Source organism: Pseudophryne corroboree, chromosome 1 (assembly GCF_028390025.1).
Source record: "Pseudophryne corroboree isolate aPseCor3 chromosome 1, aPseCor3.hap2, whole genome shotgun sequence".
Taxonomy (NCBI): domain Eukaryota; kingdom Metazoa; phylum Chordata; class Amphibia; order Anura; family Myobatrachidae; genus Pseudophryne; species Pseudophryne corroboree.
The window spans coordinates 886,554,432-886,576,231 of NC_086444.1; the positions used below are offsets into that span (position 1 = coordinate 886,554,432).

Below are 21,800 nucleotides of genomic sequence, written 5' to 3' on the forward strand. Positions count from 1 at the left end.
TTTTGTAATTGCACAGCAAATTGTCATGTTTTATATATTTCGAGCAGTTTCCAATATGGCAACTACAGCACTCAGAGCCTGGATAGCTCAGTTGGTAGAGCATCAGACTTTTAATCTGAGGGTCCAGGGTTCAAGTCCCTGTTCATGCGAGTGTCTTTTAAACAATGGTGTTTTTGTTTGTGAAATGGACAATTTTGCAGAGTTTAAAATTATCCATTCCTGCAGGCAGCCATCTTTTAATTGTTGATGCTAATTATGTTCATTAATCAATGGGAAGGTGTATAGATTGGAAAGATTCTGTAGAATATTAAGAATGGACTTTATCACTCTTCAATAGGCACACATTATTGGCATCTAGTAATATAATCATCACAAAGTAGTATCGCTACATGTCAGTTCTAAAGACTTTATTTCATCAGGAACTCAAATCCATCCTTTTTTGATAGGCACACAGTGATTAAATTAGACAAGTAATAAATCAAACCTCTTTGACAAAAATAATTGAATGTGATTATTGAAGTAAGGTGATACTTAACGAATCTAAGGATTTACATCTTAAACACAGAGGAAACTAAAATATATTTCATCAAGAGACCCTACAAGCCAAGTCTTTCAGTTCATGATAGCAGTAACACATATATTTTTCCACATTTTTTGTAATTGCACTGCAAATTGTCATGTATTATATATTTCGAGCAGTTTCCAATATGGCACCTTCAGTGCTCAGAGCCTGGATAGCTCAGTCGGTAGAGCATCAGACTTTTAATCTGAGGGTCCAGGGTTCAAGTCCCTGTTCATGCAAGTGTTTTTTAAACAATGGTGTTTTTGTTTGTGAAATGGACAATTTTGCAGAGTTTAAAATTATCCATTCCTGTAGGCAGCCATCTTTTAATTGTTGATGCTGATTATGTTCATTAATCAATGGGAAGGTGTATAGATTGGAAAGATTCTGTAGAATATTAAGAATGGACTTTATCACTCTTCAATAGGCACACATTATTGGCATCTAGTAATATAATCATCACAAAGTAGTATCGCTACATGTCAGTTCTAAAGACTTTATTTCATCAGGAACTCAAATCCATCCTTCTTTGATAGGCACACAGTGATTAAATTAGACAAGTAATAAATCAAACCTCTTTGACAAAAATAATTGAATGTGATTATTGAAGTAAGGTGATACTTAACGAATCTAAGGATTTACATCTTAAACACAGAGGAAACTAAAATATATTTCATCAAGAGACCCTACAAGCCAAGTCTTTCAGTTCATGATTGCAGTAACACATATATTTTTCCACATTTTTTGTAATTGCACAGCAAATTGTCATGTTTTATATATTTGAGCAGTTTCCAATATGGCAACTTCAGCGCTCAGAGCCTGGATAGCTCAGTCGGTAGAGCATCAGACTTTTAATCTGAGGGTCCAGGGTTCTAGTCCCTGTTCAGGCGAGTGTCTTTTAAACAATGGTGTTTTTGTTTGTGAAGTGGACAATATTGCAGAGTTTAAAATTATCCATTCCTGCAGGCAGCCATCTATTAATTGTTGATGCTGATTATGTTCATTATTCAATGGGAAGGTGAATAGATTGGAAAGATTCTGTAGAATATTAAGAATGGACTTTATCACTCTTTAATAGGCACACATTATTGGCATCTAGTAATATAATCATCACAAAGTAGTATCGCTGCATGTCAGTTCTAAAGACTTTATTTCATCAGGAACTCAAATCCATCTTTCTTTGATAGGCACACAGTGATTAAATTAGACAAGTAATAAATCAAACCTCTTTGACAAAAATAATTGAATGTGATTATTGAAGTAAGGTGATACTTAACGAATCTAAGGATTTACATCTTAAACACAGAGGAAACTAAAATATATTTCATCAAGAGACCATACAAGCCAAGTCTTTTAGTTCATGATAGCAGTAACACATATATTTTTCCACATTTTTTGTAATTGCACAGCAAATTGTCATGTTTTATATATTTCGAGCAGTTTCCAATATGGCAACTTCAGTGCTCAGAGCCTGGATAGCCCAGTCGGTAGAGCATCAGACTTTTAATCTGAGGGTCCAGGGTTCAAGTCCCTGTTCAGGCGAGTGTCTTTTAAACAATGGTGTTTTTGTTTGTGAAATGGACAGTTTTGCAGAGTTTAAAATCATCCATTCCTGCAGGCAGCCATCTTTTAATTGTTGATGCTGATTATGTTCATTATTCAATGGGAAGGTGTATAGATTGGAAAGATTCTGTAGAATATTAAGAATGGACTTTATCACTCTTCAATAGGCACACATTATTGGCATCTAGTAATATAATCATCACAAAGTAGTATCGCTACATGTCAGTTCTAAAGACTTTATTTCATCAGGAACTCAAATCCATCTTTCTTTGATAGGCACACAGTGATTAAATTAGACAAGTAATAAATCAAACCTCTTTGACAAAAATAATTGAATGTGATTATTGAAGTAAGGTGATACTTAACGAATCTAAGGATTTACATCTTAAACACAGAGGAAACTAAAATATATTTCATCAAGAGACCCTACAAGCCAAGTCTTTCAGTTCATGATTGCAGTAACACATATATTTTTCCACATTTTTTGTAATTGCACAGCAAATTGTCATGTTTTATATATTTGAGCAGTTTCCAATATGGCAACTTCAGCGCTCAGAGCCTGGATAACTCAGTCGGTAGAACATCAGACTTTTAATCTGAGGGTCCAGGGTTCAAGTCCCTGTTCAGGCGAGTGTCTTTTAAACAATGGTGTTTTTGTTTGTGAAGTGGACAATTTTGCAGAGTTTAAAATGATCCATTCCTGCAGGCAGCCATCTTTTAATTGTTGATGCTGATTATGTTCATTATTCAATGGGAAGGTGTATAGATTGGAGAGATTCTTTAGAATATTAAGAATGGACTTTATCACTCTTCAATAGGCACACATTATTGGCATCTAGTAATATAGTCATTACAAAGTAGTATCGCTACATGTCAGTTCTAAAGACTTTATTTCATCAGGAACTCAAATCCATCCTTCTTTGATAGGCACACAGTGATTAAATTAGACAAGTAATAAATCAAACCTCTTTGACAAAAATAATTGAATGTGATTATTGAAGTAAGCTGATACTTAACGAATCTAAGGATTTACATCTTAAACACAGAGGAAACTAAAATATATTTCATCAAGAGACCCTAAAAGCCAAGTCTTTCAGTTCATGATAGCAGTAACACATATATTTATCCACATTTTTTGTATTTGCACAGCAAATTGTCATGTTTTATATATTTCAAGCAGTTTCCAATTTGGCAACTTCAGCACTCAGAGCCTGGATAGCTCTGTCTGTAGAGCATCAGACTTTTAATCTGAGGGTCCAGGATTCAAGTCCCTGTTCAGACGAGTGTCTTTTAAACAATGGTGTTTTTGTTTGTGAAATGGACAATTTTGCAGAGTTTAAAATTATCCATTCCTGCAGGCAGCCATCTATTAATTGTTGATGCTGATTATGTTCATTATTCAATGGGAAGGTGAATAGATTGGAAAGATTCTGTAGAATATTAAGAATGGACTTTATCACTCTTCAATAGGCACACATTATTGGCATCTAGTAATATAATCATCACAAAGTAGTATCGCTACATGTCAGTTCTAAAGACTTTATTTCATCAGGAACTCAAATCCATCTTTCTTTGATAGGCACACAGTGATTAAATTAGACAAGTAATAAATCAAACCTCTTTGACAAAAATAATTGAATGTGATTATTGAAGTAAGGTGATACTTAACGAATCTAAGGATTTACATCTTAAACACAGAGGAAACTAAAATATATTTCATCAAGAGACCATACAAGCCAAGTCTTTTAGTTCATGATAGCAGTAACACATATATTTTTCCACATTTTTTGTAATTGCACAGCAAATTGTCATGTTTTATATATTTCGAGCAGTTTCCAATATGGCAACTTCAGTGCTCAGAGCCTGGATAGCTCAGTCGGTAGAGCATCAGACTTTTAATCTGAGGGTCCAGGGTTCAAGTCCCTGTTCAGGCGCGTGTCTTTTAAACAATGGTGTTTTTGTTTGTGAAATGGACAGTTTTGCAGAGTTTAAAATCATCCATTCCTGCAGGCAGCCATCTTTTAATTGTTGATGCTGATTATGTTCATTATTCAATGGGAAGGTGTATAGATTGGAGAGATTCTTTAGAATATTAAGAATGGACTTTATCACTCTTCAATAGGCACACATTATTGGCATCTAGTAATATAATCATCACAAAGTAGTATCACTACATGTCAGTTCTAAAGACTTTGTTTCATCAGGAACTCAAATCCATCCTTCTTTGATAGGCACACAGTGATTAAATTAGACAAGTAATAAATCAAACCTCTTTGACAAAAATAATTGAATGTGATTATTGAAGTAAGGTGATACTTAACGAATCTAAGGATTTACATCTTAAACACAGAGGAAACTAAAATATATTTCATCAAGAGACCCTACAAGCCAAGTCTTTCAGTTCATGATTGCAGTAACACATATATTTTTCCACATTTTTTGTAATTGCACAGCAAATTGTCATGTTTTATATATTTGAGCAGTTTCCAATATGGCAACTTCAGCGCTCAGAGCCTGGATAGCTCAGTCGGTAGAGCATCAGACTTTTAATCTGAGGGTCCAGGGTTCAAGTCCCTGTTCAGGCGAGTGTCTTTTAAACAATGGTGTTTTTGTTTGTGAAGTGGACAATTTTGCAGAGTTTAAAATGATCCATTCCTGCAGGCAGCCATCTTTTAATTGTTGATGCTGATTATGTTCATTATTCAATGGGAAGGTGTATAGATTGGAGAGATTCTTTAGAATATTAAGAATGGACTTTATCACTCTTCAATAGGCACACATTATTGGCATCTAGTAATATAGTCATTACAAAGTAGTATCGCTACATGTCAGTTCTAAAGACTTTATTTCATCAGGAACTCAAATCCATCCTTCTTTGATAGGCACACAGTGATTAAATTAGACAAGTAATAAATCAAACCTCTTTGACAAAAATAATTGAATGTGATTATTGAAGTAAGGTGATACTTAACGAATCTAAGGATTTACATCTTAAACACAGAGGGAACTAAAATATATTTCATCAAGAGACCCTACAAGCCAAGTCTTTCAGTTCAAGATAGCAGTAACACATATATTTATCCACATTTTTTGTATTTGCACAGCAAATTGTCATGTTTTATATATTTCAAGCAGTTTCCAATATGGCAACTTCAGCACTCAGTGCCTGGATAGCTCAGTCTGTAGAGCATCAGACTTTTAATCTGAGGGTCCAGGATTCAAGTCCCTGTTCAGGCGAGTGTCTTTTAAACAATGGTGTTTTTGTTTGTGAAATGGACAATTTTGCAGAGTTTAAAATTATCCATTCCTGCAGGCAGCCATCTATTAATTGTTGATGCTGATTATGTTCATTATTCAATGGGAAGGTGAATAGATTGGAAAGATTCTGTAGAATATTAAGAATGGACTTTATCACTCTTCAATAGGCACACATTATTGGCATCTAGTAATATAATCATCACAAAGTAGTATCGCTACATGTCAGTTCTAAAGACTTTATTTCATCAGGAACTCAAATCCATCTTTCTTTGATAGGCACACAGTGATTAAATTAGACAAGTAATAAATCAAACCTCTTTGACAAAAATAATTGAATGTGATTATTGAAGTAAGGTGATACTTAACGAATCTAAGGATTTACATCTTAAACACAGAGGAAACTAAAATATATTTCATCAAGAGACCATACAAGCCAAGTCTTTTAGTTCATGATAGCAGTAACACATATATTTTTCCACATTTTTTGTAATTGCACAGCAAATTGTCATGTTTTATATATTTCGAGCAGTTTCCAATATGGCAACTTCAGTGCTCAAAACCTGGATAGCTCAGTCGGTAGAGCATCAGACTTTTAATCTGAGGGTCCAGGGTTCAAGTCCCTGTTCAGGCGAGTGTCTTTTAAACAATGGTGTTTTTGTTTGTGAAATGGACAGTTTTGCAGAGTTTAAAATCATCCATTCCTGCAGGCAGCCATCTTTTAATTGTTGATGCTGATTATGTTCATTATTCAATGGGAAGGTGTATAGATTGGAGAGATTCTTTAGAATATTAAGAATGGACTTTATCACTCTTCAATAGGCACACATTATTGGCATCTAGTAATATAATCATCACAAAGTAGTATCACTACATGTCAGTTCTAAAGACTTTGTTTCATCAGGAACTCAAATCCATCCTTCTTTGATAGGCACACAGTGATTAAATTAGACAAGTAATAAATCAAACCTCTTTGACAAAAATAATTGAATGTGATTATTGAAGTAAGGTGATACTTAACGAATCTAAGGATTTACATCTTAAACACAGAGGAAACTAAAATATATTTCATCAAGAGACCCTACAAGCCAAGTCTTTCAGTTCATGATTGCAGTAACACATATATTTTTCCACATTTTTTGTAATTGCACAGCAAATTGTCATGTTTTATATATTTGAGCAGTTTCCAATATGGCAACTTCAGCACTCAGAGCCTGGATAGCTCAGTCGGTAGAGCATCAGACTTTTAATCTGAGGGTCCAGGGTTCAAGTCCCTGTTCAGGCAAGTGTCTTTTAAACAATGGTGTTTTTGTTTGTGAAGTGGACAATTTTGCAGAGTTTAAAATTATCCATTCCTGCAGGCAGCCATCTTTTAATTGTTGATGCTGATTATGTTCATTATTCAATGGGAAGGTGTATAGATTGGAGAGATTCTTTAGAATATTAAGAATGGACTTTATCACTCTTCAATAGGCACACATTATTAGCATCTAGTAATATAGTCATCACAAAGTAGTATCACTACATGTCAGTTCTAAAGACTTTGTTTCATCAGGAACTCAAATCCATCCTTCTTTGATAGGCACACAGTGATTAAATTAGACAAGTAATAAATCAAACCTCTTTGACAAAAATAATTGAATGTGATTATTGAAGTGAGGTGATACTTAAAGCATCTAAGGATTTACAACTTAAACACAGAGGAAACTAAAATATATTTCATCAAGAGACACTACAAGCCAAGTCTTTCAGTTCAAGATAGCAGTAACACATATATTTATCCACATTTTTTGTATTTGCACAGCAAATTGTCATGTTTTATATATTTCAAGCAGTTTCCAATATGGCAACTTCAGCACTCAGTGCCTGGATAGCTCAGTCTGTAGAGCATCAGACTTTTAATCTGAGGGTCCAGGATTCAAGTCCCTGTTCAGGCGAGTGTCTTTTAAACAATGGTGTTTTTGTTTGTGAAGTGGACAATATTGCAGAGTTTAAAATTATCCATTCCTGCAGGCAGCCATCTATTAATTGTTGATGCTGATTATGTTCATTATTCAATGGGAAGGTGAATAGATTGGAAAGATTCTGTAGAATATTAAGAATGGACTTTATCACTCTTTAATAGGCACACATTATTGGCATCTAGTAATATAATCATCACAAAGTAGTATCGCTGCATGTCAGTTCTAAAGACTTTATTTCATCAGGAACTCAAATCCATCTTTCTTTGATAGGCACACAGTGATTAAATTAGACAAGTAATAAATCAAACCTCTTTGACAAAAATAATTGAATGTGATTATTGAAGTAAGGTGATACTTAACGAATCTAAGGATTTACATCTTAAACACAGAGGAAACTAAAATATATTTCATCAAGAGACCATACAAGCCAAGTCTTTTAGTTCATGATAGCAGTAACACATATATTTTTCCACATTTTTTGTAATTGCACAGCAAATTGTCATGTTTTATATATTTCGAGCAGTTTCCAATATGGCAACTTCAGTGCTCAGAGCCTGGATAGCCCAGTCGGTAGAGCATCAGACTTTTAATCTGAGGGTCCAGGGTTCAAGTCCCTGTTCAGGCGAGTGTCTTTTAAACAATGGTGTTTTTGTTTGTGAAATGGACAGTTTTGCAGAGTTTAAAATCATCCATTCCTGCAGGCAGCCATCTTTTAATTGTTGATGCTGATTATGTTCATTATTCAATGGGAAGGTGTATAGATTGGAAAGATTCTGTAGAATATTAAGAATGGACTTTATCACTCTTCAATAGGCACACATTATTGGCATCTAGTAATATAATCATCACAAAGTAGTATCGCTACATGTCAGTTCTAAAGACTTTATTTCATCAGGAACTCAAATCCATCCTTCTTTGATAGGCACACAGTGATTAAATTAGACAAGTAATAAATCAAACCTCTTTGACAAAAATAATTGAATGTGATTATTGAAGTAAGCTGATACTTAACGAATCTAAGGATTTACATCTTAAACACAGAGGAAACTAAAATATATTTCATCAAGAGACCCTAAAAGCCAAGTCTTTCAGTTCATGATAGCAGTAACACATATATTTATCCACATTTTTTGTATTTGCACAGCAAATTGTCATGTTTTATATATTTCAAGCAGTTTCCAATTTGGCAACTTCAGCACTCAGAGCCTGGATAGCTCTGTCTGTAGAGCATCAGACTTTTAATCTGAGGGTCCAGGATTCAAGTCCCTGTTCAGACGAGTGTCTTTTAAACAATGGTGTTTTTGTTTGTGAAATGGACAATTTTGCAGAGTTTAAAATTATCCATTCCTGCAGGCAGCCATCTATTAATTGTTGATGCTGATTATGTTCATTATTCAATGGGAAGGTGAATAGATTGGAAAGATTCTGTAGAATATTAAGAATGGACTTTATCACTCTTCAATAGGCACACATTATTGGCATCTAGTAATATAATCATCACAAAGTAGTATCGCTACATGTCAGTTCTAAAGACTTTATTTCATCAGGAACTCAAATCCATCTTTCTTTGATAGGCACACAGTGATTAAATTAGACAAGTAATAAATCAAACCTCTTTGACAAAAATAATTGAATGTGATTATTGAAGTAAGGTGATACTTAACGAATCTAAGGATTTACATCTTAAACACAGAGGAAACTAAAATATATTTCATCAAGAGACCATACAAGCCAAGTCTTTTAGTTCATGATAGCAGTAACACATATATTTTTCCACATTTTTTGTAATTGCACAGCAAATTGTCATGTTTTATATATTTCGAGCAGTTTCCAATATGGCAACTTCAGTGCTCAGAGCCTGGATAGCTCAGTCGGTAGAGCATCAGACTTTTAATCTGAGGGTCCAGGGTTCAAGTCCCTGTTCAGGCGAGTGTCTTTTAAACAATGGTGTTTTTGTTTGTGAAATGGACAGTTTTGCAGAGTTTAAAATCATCCATTCCTGCAGGCAGCCATCTTTTAATTGTTGATGCTGATTATGTTCATTATTCAATGGGAAGGTGTATAGATTGGAGAGATTCTTTAGAATATTAAGAATGGACTTTATCACTCTTCAATAGGCACACATTATTGGCATCTAGTAATATAATCATCACAAAGTAGTATCACTACATGTCAGTTCTAAAGACTTTGTTTCATCAGGAACTCAAATCCATCCTTCTTTGATAGGCACACAGTGATTAAATTAGACAAGTAATAAATCAAACCTCTTTGACAAAAATAATTGAATGTGATTATTGAAGTAAGGTGATACTTAACGAATCTAAGGATTTACATCTTAAACACAGAGGAAACTAAAATATATTTCATCAAGAGACCCTACAAGCCAAGTCTTTCAGTTCATGATTGCAGTAACACATATATTTTTCCACATTTTTTGTAATTGCACAGCAAATTGTCATGTTTTATATATTTGAGCAGTTTCCAATATGGCAACTTCAGCGCTCAGAGCCTGGATAGCTCAGTCGGTAGAGCATCAGACTTTTAATCTGAGGGTCCAGGGTTCAAGTCCCTGTTCAGGCGAGTGTCTTTTAAACAATGGTGTTTTTGTTTGTGAAGTGGACAATTTTGCAGAGTTTAAAATGATCCATTCCTGCAGGCAGCCATCTTTTAATTGTTGATGCTGATTATGTTCATTATTCAATGGGAAGGTGTATAGATTGGAGAGATTCTTTAGAATATTAAGAATGGACTTTATCACTCTTCAATAGGCACACATTATTGGCATCTAGTAATATAGTCATTACAAAGTAGTATCGCTACATGTCAGTTCTAAAGACTTTATTTCATCAGGAACTCAAATCCATCCTTCTTTGATAGGCACACAGTGATTAAATTAGACAAGTAATAAATCAAACCTCTTTGACAAAAATAATTGAATGTGATTATTGAAGTAAGGTGATACTTAACGAATCTAAGGATTTACATCTTAAACACAGAGGGAACTAAAATATATTTCATCAAGAGACCCTACAAGCCAAGTCTTTCAGTTCAAGATAGCAGTAACACATATATTTATCCACATTTTTTGTATTTGCACAGCAAATTGTCATGTTTTATATATTTCAAGCAGTTTCCAATATGGCAACTTCAGCACTCAGTGCCTGGATAGCTCAGTCTGTAGAGCATCAGACTTTTAATCTGAGGGTCCAGGATTCAAGTCCCTGTTCAGGCGAGTGTCTTTTAAACAATGGTGTTTTTGTTTGTGAAATGGACAATTTTGCAGAGTTTAAAATTATCCATTCCTGCAGGCAGCCATCTATTAATTGTTGATGCTGATTATGTTCATTATTCAATGGGAAGGTGAATAGATTGGAAAGATTCTGTAGAATATTAAGAATGGACTTTATCACTCTTCAATAGGCACACATTATTGGCATCTAGTAATATAATCATCACAAAGTAGTATCGCTACATGTCAGTTCTAAAGACTTTATTTCATCAGGAACTCAAATCCATCTTTCTTTGATAGGCACACAGTGATTAAATTAGACAAGTAATAAATCAAACCTCTTTGACAAAAATAATTGAATGTGATTATTGAAGTAAGGTGATACTTAACGAATCTAAGGATTTACATCTTAAACACAGAGGAAACTAAAATATATTTCATCAAGAGACCATACAAGCCAAGTCTTTTAGTTCATGATAGCAGTAACACATATATTTTTCCACATTTTTTGTAATTGCACAGCAAATTGTCATGTTTTATATATTTCGAGCAGTTTCCAATATGGCAACTTCAGTGCTCAAAACCTGGATAGCTCAGTCGGTAGAGCATCAGACTTTTAATCTGAGGGTCCAGGGTTCAAGTCCCTGTTCAGGCGAGTGTCTTTTAAACAATGGTGTTTTTGTTTGTGAAATGGACAGTTTTGCAGAGTTTAAAATCATCCATTCCTGCAGGCAGCCATCTTTTAATTGTTGATGCTGATTATGTTCATTATTCAATGGGAAGGTGTATAGATTGGAGAGATTCTTTAGAATATTAAGAATGGACTTTATCACTCTTCAATAGGCACACATTATTGGCATCTAGTAATATAATCATCACAAAGTAGTATCACTACATGTCAGTTCTAAAGACTTTGTTTCATCAGGAACTCAAATCCATCCTTCTTTGATAGGCACACAGTGATTAAATTAGACAAGTAATAAATCAAACCTCTTTGACAAAAATAATTGAATGTGATTATTGAAGTAAGGTGATACTTAACGAATCTAAGGATTTACATCTTAAACACAGAGGAAACTAAAATATATTTCATCAAGAGACCCTACAAGCCAAGTCTTTCAGTTCATGATTGCAGTAACACATATATTTTTCCACATTTTTTGTAATTGCACAGCAAATTGTCATGTTTTATATATTTGAGCAGTTTCCAATATGGCAACTTCAGCACTCAGAGCCTGGATAGCTCAGTCGGTAGAGCATCAGACTTTTAATCTGAGGGTCCAGGGTTCAAGTCCCTGTTCAGGCAAGTGTCTTTTAAACAATGGTGTTTTTGTTTGTGAAGTGGACAATTTTGCAGAGTTTAAAATTATCCATTCCTGCAGGCAGCCATCTTTTAATTGTTGATGCTGATTATGTTCATTATTCAATGGGAAGGTGTATAGATTGGAGAGATTCTTTAGAATATTAAGAATGGACTTTATCACTCTTCAATAGGCACACATTATTAGCATCTAGTAATATAGTCATCACAAAGTAGTATCACTACATGTCAGTTCTAAAGACTTTGTTTCATCAGGAACTCAAATCCATCCTTCTTTGATAGGCACACAGTGATTAAATTAGACAAGTAATAAATCAAACCTCTTTGACAAAAATAATTGAATGTGATTATTGAAGTGAGGTGATACTTAAAGCATCTAAGGATTTACAACTTAAACACAGAGGAAACTAAAATATATTTCATCAAGAGACACTACAAGCCAAGTCTTTCAGTTCATGATAGCAGTAACACATATATTTTTCCACATTTTTTGTAATTGCACAGCAAATTGTCATGTTTTATATATTTCGAGCAGTTTCCAATATGGCAACTTCAGTGCTCAGAGCCTGGATAGCTCAGTCGGTAGAGCATCAGACTTTTAATCTGAGGGTCCAGGGTTCAAGTCCCTGTTCAGGCAAGTGTCTTTTAAACAATGGTGTTTTTGTTTGTGAAATGGACAATATTGCAGAGTTTAAAATCATCCATTCCTGCAGGCAGCCATCTTTTAATTGTTGATGCTGATTATGTTCATTATTCAATGGGAAGGTGTATAGATTGGAAAGATTCTGTAGAATATTAAGAATGGACTTTATCACTCTTCAATAGGCACACATTATTGGCATCTAGTAATATAGTCATCACAAAGTAGTATCACTACATGTCAGTTCTAAAGACTTTGTTTCATCAGGAACTCAAATCCATCCTTCTTTGATAGGCACACAGTGATTAAATTAGACAAGTAATAAATCAATCCTCTTTGACAAAAAAAATTTAATGTGATTATTGAAGTGAGGTGATACTTAAAGCATCTAAGGATTTACAACTTAAACACAGAGGAAACTAAAATATATTTCATCAAGAGACCCTACAAGCCAAGTCTTTCAGTTCATGATTGCAGTAACACATATATTTATCCACATTTTTTGTATTTGCACAGCAAATTGTCATGTTTCATATATTTCAAGCAGTTTCCAATATGGCAACTTCGGCACTCAGAGCCTGGATAGCTCAGTCGGTAGAGCATCAGACTTTTAATCTGAGGGTCCAGGGTTCAAGTCCCTGTTCAGGCGAGTGTTTTTTAAACAATGGTGTTTTTGTTTGTGAAATGGACAATTTTGCAGAGTTTAAAATTATCCATTCCTGCAGGCAGCCATCTATTAATTGTTGATGCTGATTATGTTCATTATTCAATGGGAAGGTGTATAGATTGGAAAGATTCTGTAGAATATTAAGAATGGACTTTATCACTCTTCAATATGCACACATTATTGGCATCTAGTAATATAATCATCACAAAGTAGTATCGCTACATGTCAGTTCTAAAGACTTTATTTCATCAGGAACTCAAATCCATCCTTCTTTGATAGGCACACAGTGATTAAATTAGACAAGTAATAAATCAAACCTCTTTGACAAAAATAATTGAATGTGATTATTGAAGTAAGGTGATACTTAACGAATCTAAGGATTTACATCTTAAACACAGAGGAAACTAAAATATATTTCATCAAGAGACCATACAAGCCAAGTCTTTTAGTTCATGATAGCAGTAACACATATATTTTTCCACATTTTTTGTAATTGCACAGCAAATTGTCATGTTTTATATATTTCGAGCAGTTTCCAATATGGCAACTTCAGTGTTCAGAGCCTGGAAAGCTCAGTCGGTAGAGCATCAGACTTTTAATCTGAGGGTGCAGGGTTCAAGTCCCTGTTCAGGCGAGTGTCTTTTAAACAATGGTGTTTTTGTTTGTGAAATGGACAATTTTGCAGAGTTTAAAATCATCCATTCCTGCAGGCAGCCATCTTTTAATTGTTGATGCTGATTATGTTCATTATTCAATGGGAAGGTGTATAGATTGGAGAGATTCTTTAGAATATTAAGAATGGACTTTATCACTCTTCAATAGGCACACATTATTGGCATCTAGTAATATAATCATCACAAAGTAGTATCACTACATGTCAGTTCTAAAGACTTTGTTTCATCAGGAACTCAAATCCATCCTTCTTTGATAGGCACACAGTGATTAAATTAGACAAGTAATAAATCAAACCTCTTTGACAAAAATAATTGAATGTGATTATTGAAGTGAGGTGATACTTAAAGCATCTAAGGATTTACAACTTAAACACAGAGGAAACTGAAATATATTTCATCAAGAGACCCTACAAGCCAAGTCTTTCAGTTCATGATTGCAGTAACACATATATTTTTCCACATTTTTTGTAATTGCACAGCAAATTGTCATGTTTTATATATTTCGAGCAGTTTCCAATATGGCAACTTCAGCACTCAGAGCCTGGATAGCTCAGTCGGTAGAGCATCAGACTTTTAATCTGAGGGTCCAGGGTTCAAGTCCCTGTTCAGGCGAGTGTCTTTTAAACAATGGTGTTTTTGTTTGTGAAGTGGACAATTTTGCAGAGTTTAAAATTATCCATTCCTGCAGGCAGCCATCTTTTAATTGTTGATGCTGATTATGTTCATTATTCAATGGGAAGGTGTATAGATTGGAGAGATTCTTTAGAATATTAAGAATGGACTTTATCACTCTTCAATAGGCACACATTATTGGCATCTAGTAATATAGTCATCACAAATTAGTATCACTACATGTCAGTTCTAAAGACTTTGTTTCATCAGGAACTCAAATCCATCCTTCTTTGATAGGCACACAGTGATTAAATTAGACAAGTAATAAATCAATACTCTTAGACAAAAATAATTGAATGTGATTATTGAAGTGAGGTGATACTTAAAGCATCTAAGGATTTACAAATTAAACACAGAGGAAACTAAAATATATTTCATCAAGAGACCCTACAAGCCAAGTCTTTCAGTTCATGATTGCAGTAACACATATATATTTTTCCACATTTTTTGCAATTGCACAGCAAATTGTCATGTTTTTTTTATTTCGAGCATTTTCCAATATGGCAACTTCAGTACTCAGAGCCTGGATAGCTCAGTCGGTAGAGCATCAGACTTTTAATCTGAGGGTCCAGGGTTCAAGTCCCTGTTCAGGCGAGTATCTTTTAAACAATGTTGTTTTTGTTTGTGAAGTGGACAATTTTGCAGAGTTTAAAATCATCCATTCCTGCAGGCAGCCATCTTTTAATTGTTGATGCTGATTATGTTCATTATTCAATGGGAAGGTGTATAGATTGGAGAGATTCTTTAGAATATTAAGAATGGACTTTATCACTCTTCAATAGGCACACATTATTGGCATCTAGTAATATAGTCATCACAAATTAGTATCACTACATGTCAGTTCTAAAGACTTTGTTTCATCAGGAACTCAAATCCATCCTTCTTTGATAGGCACACAGTGATTAAATTAGACAAGTAATAAATCAATACTCTTAGACAAAAATAATTGAATGTGATTATTGAAGTGAGGTGATACTTAAAGCATCTAAGGATTTACAAATTAAACACAGAGGAAACTAAAATATATTTCATCAAGAGACCCTACAAGCCAAGTCTTTCAGTTCATGATTGCAGTAACACATATATATTTTTCCACATTTTTTGCAATTGCACAGCAAATTGTCATGTTTTTTTTATTTCGAGCATTTTCCAATATGGCAACTTCAGTACTCAGAGCCTGGATAGCTCAGTCGGTAGAGCATCAGACTTTTAATCTGAGGGTCCAGGGTTCAAGTCCCTGTTCAGGCGAGTATCTTTTAAACAATGTTGTTTTTGTTTGTGAAGTGGACAATTTTGCAGAGTTTAAAATCATTCATTCCTGCAGGCAGCCATCTTTTAATTGTTGATGCTGATTATGTTCATTATTCAATGGGAAGGTGTTTAGATTGGAGAGATTCTTTAGAATATTAAGAATGGACTTTATCACTCTTCAATAGGCACACATTATTGGCATCTAGTAATATAGTCATCACAAAGTAGTATCACTACATGTCAGTTCTAAAGACTTTGTTTCATCAGGAACTCAAATCCATCCTTCTTTGATAGGCACACAGTGATTAAATTAGACAAGTAATAAATCAATCCTCTTTGACAAAAAAAATTTAATGTGATTATTGAAGTGAGGTGATACTTAAAGCATCTAAGGATTTACAACTTAAACACAGAGGAAACTAAAATATATTTCATCAAGAGACCCTACAAGCCAAGTCTTTCAGTTCATGATTGCAGTAACACATATATTTATCCACATTTTTTGTATTTGCACAGCAAATTGTCATGTTTTATATATTTCAAGCAGTTTCCAATATGGCAACTTCGGCACTCAGAGCCTGGATAGCTCAGTCGGTAGAGCATCAGACTTTTAATCTGAGGGTCCAGGGTTCAAGTCCCTGTTCAGGCGAGTGTCTTTTAAACAATGGTGTTTTTGTTTGTGAAGTGGACAATTTTGCAGAGTTTAAAATTATCCATTCCTGCAGGCAGCCATCTTTTCATTGTTGATGCTGATTATGTTCATTATTCAATGGGAAGGTGTATAGATTGGAGAGATTCTTTAGAATATTAAGAATGGACTTTATCACTCTTCAATAGGCACACATTATTGGCATCTAGTAATATAATCATCACAAAGTAGTATCACTACATGTCAGTTCTAAAGACTTTGTTTCATCAGGAACTCAAATCCATCCTTCTTTGACAGGCACACAGTGATTAAATTAGACAAGTAATAAATCAAACCTCTTTGACAAAAATAATTGAATGTGATTATTGAAGTGAGGTGATACTTAAAGCATCTAAGGATTTACAACTTAAACACAGAGGAAACTAAAATATATTTCATCAAGAGACCCTACAAGCCAAGTCTTTCAGTTCATGATTGCAGTAACACATATATTTTTCCACATTTTTTGTAATTGCACAGCAAATTGTCATGTTTTATATATTTCGAGCAGTTTCCAATATGGCAACTTCAGCACTCAGAGCCTGGATAGCTCAGTCGGTAGAGCATCAGACTTTCAATCTGAGGGTCCAGGGTTCAAGTCCCTGTTCTTGCGAGTGTCTTTTAAACAATGGTGTTTTTGTTTGTGAAATGGACAATTTTGCAGAGTTTAAAATTATCCATTCCTGCAGGCAGCCATCTTTTAATTGTTGATGCTGATTATGTTCATTATTCAATGGGAAGGTGTATAGATTGGAAAGATTCTGTAGAATATTAAGAATGGACTTTATCACTCTTCAATAGGCACACATTATTGGCATCTAGTAATATAATCATCACAAAGTAGTATCGCTACATGTCAGTTCTAAAGACTTTATTTCATCAGGAACTCAAATCCATCCTTCTTTGATAGGCACACAGTGATTAAATTAGACAAGTAATAAATCAAACCTCTTTGACAAAAATAATTGAATGTGATTATTGAAGTAAGGTGATACTTAACGAATCTAAGGATTTACATCTTAAACACAGAGGAAACTAAAATATATTTCATCAAGAGACCCTACAAGCCAAGTCTTTCAGTTCATGATTGCAGTAACACATATATTTTTCCACATTTTTTGTAATTGCACAGCAAATTGTCATGTTTTATATATTTGAGCAGTTTCCAATATGACAACTTCAGTGCTCAGAGCCTGGATAGCTCAGTCGGTAGAGCATCAGACTTTTAATTTGAGGGTCCAGGGTTCAAGTCCCTGTTCAGGCGAGTGTCTTTTAAACAATGGTGTTTTTGTTTGTGAAGTGGACAATTTTGCAGAGTTTAAAATTATCCATTCCTGCAGGCAGCCATCTTTTAATTGTTGATGCTGATTATGTTCATTATTCAATGGGAAGGTGTATAGATTGGAGAGATTCTTTAGAATATTAAGAATGGACTTTATCACTCTTCAATAGGCACACATTATTGGCATCTAGTAATATAGTCATCACAAAGTAGTATCACTACATGTCAGTTCTAAAGACTTTGTTTCATCAGGAACTCAAATCCATCCTTCTTTGATAGGCACACAGTGATTAAATTAGACAAGTAATAAATCAAACCTCTTAGACAAAAATAATTGAATGTGATTATTGAAGTGAGGTGATACTTAAAGCATCTAAGGATTTACAACTTAAACACAGAGGAAACTAAAATATATTTCATCAAGAGACCCTACAAGCCAAGTCTTTCAGTTCATGATTGCAGTAACACATATATATTTTTCCACATTTTTTGTAATTGCACAGCAAATTGTCATGTTTTATATATTTCGAGCAGTTTCCAATATGGCATCTACAGCACTCAGATCCTGGATAGCTCAGTCGGTAGAGCATCAGACTTTTAATCTGAGGGTCCAGGGTTCAAGTCCCTGTTCATGCGAGTGTCTTTTAAACAATGGTGTTTTTGTTTGTGAAATGGACAATTTTGCAGAGTTTAAAATTATCCATTCCTGTAGGCAGCCATCTTTTAATTTTTGATGCTGATTATGTTCATTAATCAATGGGAAGGTGTATAGATTGGAAAGATTCTGTAGAATATTAAGAATGGACTTTATCACTCTTCAATAGGCACACATTATTGGCATCTAGTAATATAATCATCACAAAATAGTATCGCTACATGTCAGTTCTAAAGACTTTATTTCATCAGGAACTCAAATCCATCCTTCTTTGATAGGCACACAGTGGTTAAATTAGACAAGTAATAAATCAAACCTCTTTGACAAAAATAATTGAATGTGATTATTGAAGTAAGGTGATACTTAACGAATCTAAGGATTTACATCTTAAACACAGAGGAAACTAAAATATATTTCATCAAGAGACCCTACAAGCCAAGTCTTTCAGTTCATGATAGCAGTAACACATATATTTTTCCACATTTTTTGTAATTGCACAGCAAATTGTCATGTTTTATATATTTGAGCAGTTTCCAATATGGCAACTTCAGCGCTCAGAGCCTGGATAGCTCAGTCGGTAGAACATCAGTCTTTTAATCTGAGGGTCCAGGGTTCAAGTCCCTGTTCAGGCGAGTGTCTTTTAAACAATGGTGTTTTTGTTTGTGAAATGGACAATTTTGCAGAGTTTAAAATGATCCATTCCTGCAGGCAGCCATCTTTTAATTGTTGATGCTGATTATGTTCATTATTCAATGGGAAGGTGTATAGATTGGAGAGATTCTTTAGAATATTAAGAATGGACTTTATCACTCTTCAATAGGCACACATTATTGGCATCTAGTAATATAGTCATTACAAAGTAGTATCGCTACATGTCAGTTCTAAAGACTTTATTTCATCAGGAACTCAAATCCATCCTTCTTTGATAGGCACACAGTGATTAAATTAGACAAGTAATAAATCAAACCTCTTTGACAAAAATAATTGAATGTGATTATTGAAGTAAGGTGATACTTAACGAATCTAGGGATTTACATCTTAAACACAGAGGAAACTAAAATATATTTCATCAAGAGACCCTACAAGCCAAGTCTTTCAGTTCATGATTGCAGTAACACATATATTTTTCCACATTTTTTGTAATTGCACAGCAAATTGTCATGTTTTATATATTTGAGCAGTTTCCAATATTACAACTTCAGTGCTCAGAGCCTGGATAGCTCAGTCGGTAGAGCATCAGACTTTTAATCTGAGGGTCCAGGGTTCAAGTCCCTGTTCAGGCGAGTGTCTTTTAAACAATGGTGTTTTTGTTTGTGAAGTGGACAATTTTGCAGAGTTTAAAATTATCCATTCCTGCAGGCAGCCATCTTTTAATTGTTGATGCTGATTATGTTCATTATTCAATGGGAAGGTGCATAGATTGGAGAGATTCTTTAGAATATTAAGAATGGACTTTATCACTCTTCAATAGGCACACATTATTGGCATCTAGTAATATAGTCATCACAAAGTAGTATCACTACATGTCAGTTCTAAAGACTTTGTTTCATCAGGAACTCAAATCCATCCTTCTTTGATAGGCACACAGTGATTAAATTAGACAAGTAATAAATCAAACCTCTTAGACAAAAATAATTGAATGTGATTATTGAAGTGAGGTGATACTTAAAGCATCTAAGGATTTACAACTTAAACACAGAGGAAACTAAAATATATTTCATCAAGAGACCCTACAAGCCAAGTCTTTCAGTTCATGATTGCAGTAACACATATATATTTTTCCACATTTTTTGTAATTGCACAGCAAATTGTCATGTTTTATATATTTCGAGCAGTTTCCAATATGGCAACTTCAGTGCTCAGAGCCTGGATAGCTCAGTCGGTAGAGCATCAGACTTTTAATCTGAGGGTCCAGGGTTCAAGTCCCTGTTCAGGCGAGTGTCTTTTAAACAATGGTGTTTTTGTTTGTGAAATGGACAATTTTGCAGAGTTTAAAATCATCCATTCCTGCAGGCAGCCATCTTTTAATTGTTGATGCTGATTATGTTCATTATTCAATGGGAAGGTGTATAGATTGGAGAGATTCTTTAGAATATTAAGAATGGACTTTATCACTCTTCAATAGGCACACATTATTGGCATCTAGTAATATAAATATCACAAAGTAGTATCACTACATGTCAGTTCTAAAGACTTTGTTTCATCAGGAACTCAAATCCATCCTTCTTTGATAGGCACACAGTGATTAAATTAGACAAGTAATAAATCAAACCTCTTTGACAAAAATAATTGAATGTGATTATTGAAGTGAGGTGATACTTAAAGCATCTAAGGATTTACAACTTAAACACAGAGGAAACTAAAATATATTTCATCAAGAGACCCTACAAGCCAAGTCTTTCAGTTCATGATTGCAGTAACACATATATTTTTCCACATTTTTTGTAATTGCACAGCAAATTGTCATGTTTTATATATTTCGAGCAGTTTCCAGTATGGCAACTTCAGCACTCAGAGCCTGGATAGCTCAGTCGGTAGAGCATCAGACTTTTAATCTGAGGGTCCAGGGTTCAAGTCCCTGTTTTTGCGAGTGTCTTTTAAACAATGGTGTTTTTGTTTGTGAAATGGACAATTTTGCAGAGTTTAAAATTATCCATTCCTGCAGGCAGCCATATTTTAATTGTTGATGCTGATTATGTTCATTATTCAATGGGAAGGTGTATAGATTGGAAAGATTCTGTAGAATATTAAGAATGGACTTTATCACTCTTCAATAGGCACACATTATTGGCATCTAGTAATATAATCATCACAAAGTAGTATCGCTACATGTCAGTTCTAAAGACTTTATTTCATCAGGAACTCAAATCCATCCTTCTTTGATAGGCACACAGTGATTAAATTAGACAAGTAATAAATCAAACCTCTTTGACAAAAATAATTGAATGTGATTATTGAAGTAAGGTGATACTTAACGAATCTAAGGATTTACATCTTAAACACAGAGGAAACTAAAATATATTTCATCAAGAGACCCTACAAGCCAAGTCTTTTAGTTCATGATTGCAGTAACACATATATTTTTCCACATTTTTTGTAATTGCACAGCAAATTGTCATGTTTTATATATTTGAGCAGTTTCCAATATGGCAACTTCAGCGCTCAGAACCTGGATAGCTCAGTCGGTAGAGCATCAGACTTTTAATCTGAGGGTCCAGGGTTCAAGTCCCTGTTCAGGCGAGTGTCTTTTAAACAATGGTGTTTTTGTTTGTGAAGTGGACAATTTTGCAGAGTTTAAAATTATCCATTCCTGCAGGCAGCCATCTTTTAATTGTTGATGCTGATTATGTTCATTATTCAATGGGAAGGTGTATAGA

The 21,800-nt window shown here is 34.3% G+C and overlaps 26 non-coding genes across 26 annotated transcripts; all 26 read left to right on the forward strand.

The window, feature by feature from the left end:
- Window positions 1-76: 76 nt before the first annotated feature.
- Window positions 77-149, forward strand: TRNAK-UUU (transfer RNA lysine (anticodon UUU)). The gene has a single exon. It is a non-coding gene; the product is annotated as a tRNA-Lys (tRNA).
- A 579-nt stretch (window positions 150-728) lies between these two features.
- TRNAK-UUU (transfer RNA lysine (anticodon UUU)) lies at window positions 729-801 on the forward strand. The gene has a single exon. It is a non-coding gene; the product is annotated as a tRNA-Lys (tRNA).
- A 578-nt stretch (window positions 802-1,379) lies between these two features.
- TRNAK-UUU (transfer RNA lysine (anticodon UUU)) lies at window positions 1,380-1,452 on the forward strand. The gene has a single exon. It is a non-coding gene; the product is annotated as a tRNA-Lys (tRNA).
- Window positions 1,453-2,031: 579 nt separating this feature from the next.
- On the forward strand, window positions 2,032-2,104 carry TRNAK-UUU (transfer RNA lysine (anticodon UUU)). The gene has a single exon. It is a non-coding gene; the product is annotated as a tRNA-Lys (tRNA).
- A 1,882-nt stretch (window positions 2,105-3,986) lies between these two features.
- Window positions 3,987-4,059, forward strand: TRNAK-UUU (transfer RNA lysine (anticodon UUU)). Its single transcript has one exon. It is a non-coding gene; the product is annotated as a tRNA-Lys (tRNA).
- A 578-nt stretch (window positions 4,060-4,637) lies between these two features.
- On the forward strand, window positions 4,638-4,710 carry TRNAK-UUU (transfer RNA lysine (anticodon UUU)). Its single transcript has one exon. It is a non-coding gene; the product is annotated as a tRNA-Lys (tRNA).
- A 1,231-nt stretch (window positions 4,711-5,941) lies between these two features.
- Window positions 5,942-6,014, forward strand: TRNAK-UUU (transfer RNA lysine (anticodon UUU)). The gene has a single exon. It is a non-coding gene; the product is annotated as a tRNA-Lys (tRNA).
- A 578-nt stretch (window positions 6,015-6,592) lies between these two features.
- On the forward strand, window positions 6,593-6,665 carry TRNAK-UUU (transfer RNA lysine (anticodon UUU)). Its single transcript has one exon. It is a non-coding gene; the product is annotated as a tRNA-Lys (tRNA).
- Window positions 6,666-7,896: 1,231 nt separating this feature from the next.
- TRNAK-UUU (transfer RNA lysine (anticodon UUU)) lies at window positions 7,897-7,969 on the forward strand. The gene has a single exon. It is a non-coding gene; the product is annotated as a tRNA-Lys (tRNA).
- Window positions 7,970-9,200: 1,231 nt separating this feature from the next.
- TRNAK-UUU (transfer RNA lysine (anticodon UUU)) lies at window positions 9,201-9,273 on the forward strand. Its single transcript has one exon. It is a non-coding gene; the product is annotated as a tRNA-Lys (tRNA).
- A 578-nt stretch (window positions 9,274-9,851) lies between these two features.
- TRNAK-UUU (transfer RNA lysine (anticodon UUU)) lies at window positions 9,852-9,924 on the forward strand. Its single transcript has one exon. It is a non-coding gene; the product is annotated as a tRNA-Lys (tRNA).
- A 1,231-nt stretch (window positions 9,925-11,155) lies between these two features.
- Window positions 11,156-11,228, forward strand: TRNAK-UUU (transfer RNA lysine (anticodon UUU)). Its single transcript has one exon. It is a non-coding gene; the product is annotated as a tRNA-Lys (tRNA).
- A 578-nt stretch (window positions 11,229-11,806) lies between these two features.
- Window positions 11,807-11,879, forward strand: TRNAK-UUU (transfer RNA lysine (anticodon UUU)). The gene has a single exon. It is a non-coding gene; the product is annotated as a tRNA-Lys (tRNA).
- A 579-nt stretch (window positions 11,880-12,458) lies between these two features.
- TRNAK-UUU (transfer RNA lysine (anticodon UUU)) lies at window positions 12,459-12,531 on the forward strand. The gene has a single exon. It is a non-coding gene; the product is annotated as a tRNA-Lys (tRNA).
- A 579-nt stretch (window positions 12,532-13,110) lies between these two features.
- TRNAK-UUU (transfer RNA lysine (anticodon UUU)) lies at window positions 13,111-13,183 on the forward strand. The gene has a single exon. It is a non-coding gene; the product is annotated as a tRNA-Lys (tRNA).
- A 579-nt stretch (window positions 13,184-13,762) lies between these two features.
- TRNAK-UUU (transfer RNA lysine (anticodon UUU)) lies at window positions 13,763-13,835 on the forward strand. The gene has a single exon. It is a non-coding gene; the product is annotated as a tRNA-Lys (tRNA).
- Window positions 13,836-14,414: 579 nt separating this feature from the next.
- TRNAK-UUU (transfer RNA lysine (anticodon UUU)) lies at window positions 14,415-14,487 on the forward strand. The gene has a single exon. It is a non-coding gene; the product is annotated as a tRNA-Lys (tRNA).
- A 581-nt stretch (window positions 14,488-15,068) lies between these two features.
- TRNAK-UUU (transfer RNA lysine (anticodon UUU)) lies at window positions 15,069-15,141 on the forward strand. Its single transcript has one exon. It is a non-coding gene; the product is annotated as a tRNA-Lys (tRNA).
- A 581-nt stretch (window positions 15,142-15,722) lies between these two features.
- TRNAK-UUU (transfer RNA lysine (anticodon UUU)) lies at window positions 15,723-15,795 on the forward strand. The gene has a single exon. It is a non-coding gene; the product is annotated as a tRNA-Lys (tRNA).
- Window positions 15,796-16,374: 579 nt separating this feature from the next.
- Window positions 16,375-16,447, forward strand: TRNAK-UUU (transfer RNA lysine (anticodon UUU)). The gene has a single exon. It is a non-coding gene; the product is annotated as a tRNA-Lys (tRNA).
- A 579-nt stretch (window positions 16,448-17,026) lies between these two features.
- TRNAE-UUC (transfer RNA glutamic acid (anticodon UUC)) lies at window positions 17,027-17,099 on the forward strand. Its single transcript has one exon. It is a non-coding gene; the product is annotated as a tRNA-Glu (tRNA).
- A 578-nt stretch (window positions 17,100-17,677) lies between these two features.
- Window positions 17,678-17,750, forward strand: TRNAK-UUU (transfer RNA lysine (anticodon UUU)). Its single transcript has one exon. It is a non-coding gene; the product is annotated as a tRNA-Lys (tRNA).
- Window positions 17,751-18,982: 1,232 nt separating this feature from the next.
- On the forward strand, window positions 18,983-19,055 carry TRNAK-UUU (transfer RNA lysine (anticodon UUU)). The gene has a single exon. It is a non-coding gene; the product is annotated as a tRNA-Lys (tRNA).
- Window positions 19,056-19,633: 578 nt separating this feature from the next.
- Window positions 19,634-19,706, forward strand: TRNAK-UUU (transfer RNA lysine (anticodon UUU)). The gene has a single exon. It is a non-coding gene; the product is annotated as a tRNA-Lys (tRNA).
- Window positions 19,707-20,287: 581 nt separating this feature from the next.
- Window positions 20,288-20,360, forward strand: TRNAK-UUU (transfer RNA lysine (anticodon UUU)). The gene has a single exon. It is a non-coding gene; the product is annotated as a tRNA-Lys (tRNA).
- A 1,230-nt stretch (window positions 20,361-21,590) lies between these two features.
- On the forward strand, window positions 21,591-21,663 carry TRNAK-UUU (transfer RNA lysine (anticodon UUU)). Its single transcript has one exon. It is a non-coding gene; the product is annotated as a tRNA-Lys (tRNA).
- Window positions 21,664-21,800: the final 137 nt, after the last annotated feature.